The 7,684-nt window shown below is 32.4% G+C and overlaps 1 long non-coding RNA gene across 1 annotated transcript; it reads right to left on the bottom strand.

The window, feature by feature from the left end:
• Nucleotides 1-354: 354 nt before the first annotated feature.
• LOC126720484 (uncharacterized) lies at nt 355-3,816 on the bottom strand. The gene is made up of 2 exons (XR_007653426.1): nt 3,436-3,816; nt 355-589 (listed from the first exon to the last, which is right to left on the bottom strand). It is a non-coding gene; the product is annotated as an uncharacterized LOC126720484 (long non-coding RNA).
• Nucleotides 3,817-7,684: the final 3,868 nt, after the last annotated feature.

Below are 7,684 nucleotides of genomic sequence, written 5' to 3'. Positions count from 1 at the left end.
AACAATAATTGTTTAAAAGGAAAAGGCCAACATTTTATCTAGAAAGAGATTAAAAAAAAAAAATGTTGATTTTGCAAGAACTTATTCATTTACAATACAAACTAACTTTAATTCCTAAATGCCGAAAAGATATCTCATGCACTGAGCGCATACAAGAGTTTTGCTCGATCCCGTATTCAATACAATCCATTTTATTCAATGAGAGAGTCACTTTTCGAATATAGCTAAGGATATGGCCAAGCATAACAAACAACCTTGTTAAAAGCATTTTTCAAGCAACACATGCCATTGAAAAGCTTTTTCCTCTTTGTTTGATTTATTATCAAAACAAGCGCAAAATACTAACCTCCAAACTTCCACAAATACCACTAACCTTATTTATAAGCCAAAATATTATAATTCCAAATTAAAACAACTATTCCAAACCATACAAGTACATCACATCAAAACCAATGTTCAAAGCTCACAGCAAACCCACGATTGAATATAACATTTGCAATATTCAATTCAAAACTTTGACATCAGTCTTTGTTATTAGATGATGGCTGATTCCACAAGATTCGCACATGCCCGTCAGTTACCAAGGCCACTGTAAATGTAAAAATAAATTCAAAAAGAAAGTCAGTGGTTAAATAGTTATTTTGGGGGGGGGGGGGGGGGGAAACAGTACACAGAAGAATAAAAGCTTGATGAAAAAGAAAAAAATTGCTCTACAACTTTGTCGAGAATTCATTATGCCTTCATTTTCATCATTTTTTTAAAAAAATACACATCTATGGACCGCATAAGCACCTGTACTCATCGGCCATATTCTTTGCCATAAGTTAGATAGATCAGTCATGGTTGTGGAGTGGAAGAAGGAAACTAATCTAGAGTTTTGAGAGAAAAAGACCTCTATGGAGAGACTTAAGGTCACTAAAACTAAATACGAACCAATGAGATTGAACTTTTGGATTTCAAAGTTAGTTCAAGTTTTTGAATCTTGCATTTATATAAATTAAATTTATTTGTGTTTTTCCAATTAATTCTTTTTTTTTAAAAGAAAAAAACTAGAGTTAAATTTATGTGGTTTTGTTTCATTTTTTCATTTAGGAAGTTGAATTAGAGTTGTTTTAAATGTGTGGCCTTTTATTATTGGTTGGGACTACTTGAGACCTAGGTCCTAATAATTCTACTTAAAGGGACCTAACAACATATACAAATTGAATAGAGATTCTCAAGAAAGAACTTACTTAATGACACAAAAGATCATTCAACTTCTACACATCTTATCAAACCCATATAATGGTTTTTGAAATCCGGACCGTTCGAAGAATCGGAGAACGAAGGGGTTTAAAATTTTTATAGTTGAAATGAGGTTGAACTGTGATGATATCATAATTAATTTAAAAATTATTTGAAATATAAATAAATATAATAAATTAGTATAAATAGAAAAAATGACTAAAATAGTTCAAAAAATAAAAATAAAAACTATCTTTCAAATGTATTTTTTATATCAACGAAATATTATTAATTGTTAAAAAAAAAAATAAAAAATTATTAATTTACATTATATTATCAAGATAAGATAGAATTATATTATAGAAAAAACAAATGTTTACAACATTATATATTTTTATGAAAATATGTATAATATTTGCACTTGTTTAATCTATAATATAAATTTTAATTTACAATAACACATGAATTTAATATATGAATCAAGGGAGTCAATTTCGTACCGGATGCTTTATCAATTTGGCCAGACGAATGATATACTTTGATATCGATCAATACCGGTGTACCGTTTCGGAATTATCACTAATTCTATAATAATAGTAATAATATCAATAAAAAGTATACAATATTTTTAAAAGTTTTTTTTTTATTTACATATTTTTTAAAAAGCTCAAGGGTTCTATCCCCTACATAAACACTTACCCAGCAAACAAAAAATAATATATATATATATACACTATTGTATTTTTATTTTATTTTTTTGAGTTAAAGACTAATACTATAACACAGTTAAAGATAACAGAAAAATACATCATATATAGGCCACGTGAGTGACATGACCATTTGGGTGGGTTAAAAGTGAACTTGAAGACTTGTCTTTTTCACTTCACATAACTGACCACAAGTTTCAAAATTTTGCACTGAGATTCACAACCGGGTAAAACAAAGAAAAAGAAAAGGTGGGGAAGAACGAACTTGCTAGAAGTAAAAGAAGGAGAAGAAGTTCATGAGGTAGCATCAGAGAAATGAGAAGAAGCAGTAGCCTGATCGATCTGCAACGACAGGTGAAGAAAATTTTCAAAGACCTTCAATTTTTATTCTATTTTTATGCTTCTTCAAAGACCTTCAATGTCTTAGAAATCTACAACAAAACAATGTAGTTTTTTATTTGAGCCCGGGATCCATTTTCTGGCCGAAATCCAGTATTCGCTTTGATATTGTCGGAATGACTCTGGTACGGTCGGTATTTAAACCGGAATGAAATACTAGCGTTCCTGTACCGACCAAGGTTTCGGTACGATACGAAATCAACTCGATTGATATATATATATATATATATATATATATATATATATTTTTTTTTTTTTTTTTTTTTTGAGGAACAACTCCATTGATATGAATTCGTGGGTTTGTAGTACCAATAAATAATGCAATTAGATATTTAACTGTCTTATAAAAATGCAATTAAATGAAAATGGTTCAAAAAAATCTAAAAGCAAATGAATGGTGGAAACATGGCTACATGTCCAACCTTTTCATTGGGAAGGGGTAGTGTCTACCATAATGGTAGACTACTTTATTGGAAAAAGAAAAAAAAAAAAAAGATCTTAGGCTGGCTTTTGATTTCTTTTGGTTTTGCCGCTTTGGGTACCAGTGACAGAAGAAGAAAGGAAACCCAAACAAGCAAGAAGAATAAACGCAGAAAGCAAACACAGAAGATTGGAGAAGAAGGAAAACTGGAAAATGCAGAAGAAGTAGGGTAAAGATAAGGTTTGTGCTTTTCATTTCTATTTTATTTTGTGGACTTGGTGTGTTTTGGGATTGCATTTTCAGATTTGTGGCAAGGATGAGAGATAAAAAGCCAGAGTTCAACGGAGAAAATAGCATAACGTCAACGCATCTTTTTTTTTCTAGCTTCAGCCTAACCCGTGAGACCGGCCACGGCTCTCAAACCGGGCAGTTCAATTGCGGTTCGCACGGTACAGGGTGGGTTTTTCTAGTATTATTTGTATTTTTTAGAGATATGAAAAGTGTGTGAAAATATAAAAACACGTGTTTAACAGTATACTAAACAGGCACTAAAAAAAAAAAAAAAAAAAAAAGGGCGCCATTACAGAAACTCTTAACACCAAAATACTCAGACCGAACCAAATGGGTAAAACTGGGGGGAAAAAGAAACATATAAAAATCCAAACAAATAGGAAAAAAAATTACTGTTATCTTTTCCTTGTAGCTAACAATTGCACTCGCCGCAGCCGTGGCGGCACTTGCAGCCTGGATCCCCTTTCTCCCCTTTCGGCCCCTTCTCCCCTGGCGGCCCCTTCTCGCCTTTGTCACCTTTGTCCCCTTTGTCCCCTTTGTCCCCTTTAGGCCCTTGCTTCCCTTGTTCCCCTTGGTCCCCTTTGTCCCCTTTCGGCCCTATTATTTTTAGGCGGCAAATGTAAATCGTCCATGCGATTAAGCTAATTCCTATTATTAGAGCCAAGATCCACCCCAGCACGAACCACACGGATACTGATTGTGGTTCACTTCGTGCAGGCCATATGTTGTTATTTCGTGGTGATGGAGTGAAAGGGGGACAACATGGGGGAAATTTTTATTAAAGGAGTTAAATAAAAAAACATTAAAAAAAATATTATATATATAAAAAATATGTTAGATTTTTAGACCCCTTAACATAATATGTTTAACCTAAAATTAAGCCAACTTGATTAACAATTTAGTTATTCAAGTCTAGGTTAAACAATTATGAGCAAAATAGATATAATGCGAAAAGTAAATAACACAAAGATCTGATGACCTAAGAAAACCAAACCAGTAAAAAATCTGGAAATGATTTGACCTAGTTATCCTCAAGGTGAAAACAGATCCACTATGAAAGAATTGAAGTTTTACAAATGGACTTAGACTACTAACATCCTAATGTTACTTCGAGTAGAAAACTTACTATTACGACCACGTGACAGCTCCGAGTCCATGGAATACTTTTTTCCTTGAATTTGCACCAAACACAAGTTCTCCTACTTGTGATTTTGAGACTCCACTCAAAGGTTTCGTACTTTGAAGGATCTTTGCGCAACAACTGAATCACCACCATAACTTGATTTTAGATCTAGACTTTGGTAGAGCTTTTCACGTGTTTTAAGATAAATACCTCTCAAATCTCACACGAGAGAAAACACAAAACTCTCCAGAGACTTTTTAAAAACGTGGTTAAGGTTTTTTCTTTTATACTAGGAGTAAAACACTTAACCCTACACGTCATAGTGTTATTATTTGCCATGTCAACTAATTTTACTTAAATTAATTCTCCACACTCCACCATCATCTTCAAGACTTCAACTCTCCACCACTACCCATCATCATCTGTTTGTTGCATATTTTATGTTATGAGTGTTTGATATGCCTTTGTCATTAATTTGTTGCCACCAGTGAATCGTGGCATCACCAATGACGAGCAGCAAGCACTGAAGGCATCAACATCACATGACAAAAATAACAACCTCTAATTATACAATTGTTAAATTGTATACCCAACTAATATATCTAAAGGCAAATCACTTTAGAACACGAAACACAAATTTGCCGAGCTAACCCCAAATTTCTTTACATAAACTGGATAGATATGATGAGCTAGAGAGTTGAGAGTTAATGTTGTTTTTTATTTTTTATTTTTCATAAGAAGTGTTTTAATGCCTTAATTTTTAATTTCTATAGAGAAATTATGACTCCCTTGAATTTTTATTTTTACCTTTTAGATCTATAAATCAATGATCCAAAAAATGTAAAACTCTCTCTCTCTCTCTCTCTCTCTCTCTCTCTCTCTCTCTCTCTCTCTCTCTCTCTATATATATATATAGATATATAAATAAAGATATTCTTATACATATTATTCCTACAAAGATAAGCCTAAAAAAACATATTAGCTATTTAAGAGATTTGAGATTTTGGTGTGTTTTAATTAGTTCAATAATAAAGTTTGTTGTCGTCGAATTAATGAAAGATTTAGAGTTTAAATCTCATCAACACCAAAATTCAATGGGTATCTGAGTTTGATAATAAGAGTAATCATTATAAAGTGAATATTATAAGTTAACCTTCTATCATACTCGCATGCATACACTTGGGCGGGCCATAGGGACAATTGTCCTTCCGATCCTTCACAGGCTGCGCCCTTCGCATCTAATAATGTTGAATTATTTGCAACAAAATACTCCAACCGTTTTGGATTTAGGGATTAGGAAAAAAGCCTACATCTGTAATTTGCATAGAGAAAAAAATGCCTTTAATCTTGTATATTCAACTTTTTAACTTTTATCCCCCTTTCCACCCATTCATGATTCCACTTCAACCGATTTGCTTCGACAGATTTTTTTTTTTGTTATTGTTACGTGAACTGCTTGGTGTCCACCCATTCATGATTCCACTTCAACCGATTTGCTTCGACAGATTTTTTTTTTTTGTTATTGTTACGTGAACTGCTTGGTGTCCACCCATTCATGATTCCACTTCAACCGATTTGCTTCGACAGATTTTTTTTTTTGTTATTGTTACGTGAACTGCTTGGCGTCATGACAACTAGTCATAGGTCTATTTTGAGTATATTCTACTGATTACTGGATATGAATAACCCGCTAAATTTGCGCAACCATAAAAAATACTTTTCCTAATTTCTTGGACCCCCATTGTTTGGTAAGTGGTCATCAGGACTAGCCATAAGGCATGCTTTTTTAATTTCTTGGACCACGTCCATTGTTTGGTAAGTGGTCTCAGTCACTCTCAGCTACTGTAACGAAATACTTTTCCAATTCCAAAACTTCACCAACCTTGCTCATCCAATGTGGGTGTCTCTGTCTTGTTTTTTAATGAAGCTCTTTTGTTTTGTTTTGTTTTGTTATCTTTTCATGGTACGCTGCTAAAACAATAAAAGGCCTAGAGTACTCCCTCAGTCTTACTCAAAAGACAAAGACTAACCACCAAAAAAAAAAAAAAATACACACTGCTTTAAGCGCACATGGCCATGGGTCCATACCCCATAGACCTTTCCATTTTTTATTATATTTTTATAAAGCATCGTTGACCTTTTGTGGAAAATAAAAGACTCTGATGATCATAGTTACTTTATCCTAGCTAGCTAATTAAGAACATGCAAAAGTCCTTTAAAAAATGTAAATAGAGTACACCATTCACCAAAATACACAAAAACCTCTCCATCTGGTGAATCAGTATTCAAAATATTTTACAACATACCACTGTTACATCTAAATATAGATGTTACTGTAGCAACATTTATATCATTTTTTTTTTTCATTTGTTTATTCACTCTTCTCTCTCTAGCCTCCTCGCTATCACTACTTGGCTCTCTCTTCATTGGATGGTTGTCACTTGTCATTGTTGGATTAGGGCATTTTTGTTTACATTTGGGTGGTGGTAGTGGGGACAATGGTTATTGTAGCTAGGTTGGGTTGTTGGCGCTGTTGTTGCTAGGCCCTTTTTTTTTTTTGTGTGGTTGTCATCGTGGCTAGGGTTGATTGTCAATGTTTGTTGTGGCAGCAATTTTGGGGTTGTCATGACAGCGGTCTTAGATCTTGAAATCCCTGAAGCTTTACTCTTCTTGATGACTTGGCTTATCATCCGTTGCTCTCTCTATCTCTCACCATGATTATACTCGCTAACTTTATTACTCTTATTTCAACATTCTTATTACTTTTAACTTTTAACTCCTATTAGTAACTTTTTGCATTTTCATTTTGTTAGTAAAAAAAAATTGTAAAATTTCATGTGTTTACAAGTTTTTTATTATTTTATGTCATAATATTCAAGTTTTTTTTAGTATAATTTAAGTTTCTTAATTACTATTTTCAGGAAAAAAAAAAAATCCTAAAGCCACTACTATAAATAACAAATATTTAACAATGATGGATAATGGGAATTTAGATCTTGAAATCATTGAAATTCATAAGCGCTCACAAAGGATTGCAAACTGTAAAATGAATTTGAATTAATCATTGTCAAGCATAATATCTAACAAAAATTTGCGAACAAAACAAATTAAACGTTGGGATGTAAGTTAAAAGTTAAAATGATAAATAAATGATCTCCAGTTGTATTTCTTATGCTTAGTTGTTTGTAGTTGGAAGTTCAATCTGTTTTTGTCGAATAGTTTGTTTCGTGGTTGTAGTTGGTAGTCTGGCTCCAGTGTTTTGTTGTAATGTCTTTGTTTAACCTGTGTGTTTTTTCCTTTATTTCAATAAATTTACCTTCTCATGCAAATAATAATAATAAAAAAAAAAAAAAAAAAAGAAAGAGTAAAAAGTAAAAACGACAAAAATGCCCAAATCTAGGTCTTGTTTGGTTTGAGCAAAAAATGAGTGTATTTTATATTCATTTTCAGTTTTTCGTGAAACTCATCACTATAAAACTTATTTGACTTTATATTTGTATTCAGTTTTCAATTTTAGTA

This window comes from Quercus robur, chromosome 4, assembly GCF_932294415.1.
Source record: "Quercus robur chromosome 4, dhQueRobu3.1, whole genome shotgun sequence".
Lineage (NCBI taxonomy): Eukaryota > Viridiplantae > Streptophyta > Magnoliopsida > Fagales > Fagaceae > Quercus > Quercus robur.
The sequence above is the reverse complement of the archived record's forward strand: the minus strand, read 5'-3'. Positions and strand labels throughout refer to the sequence as shown.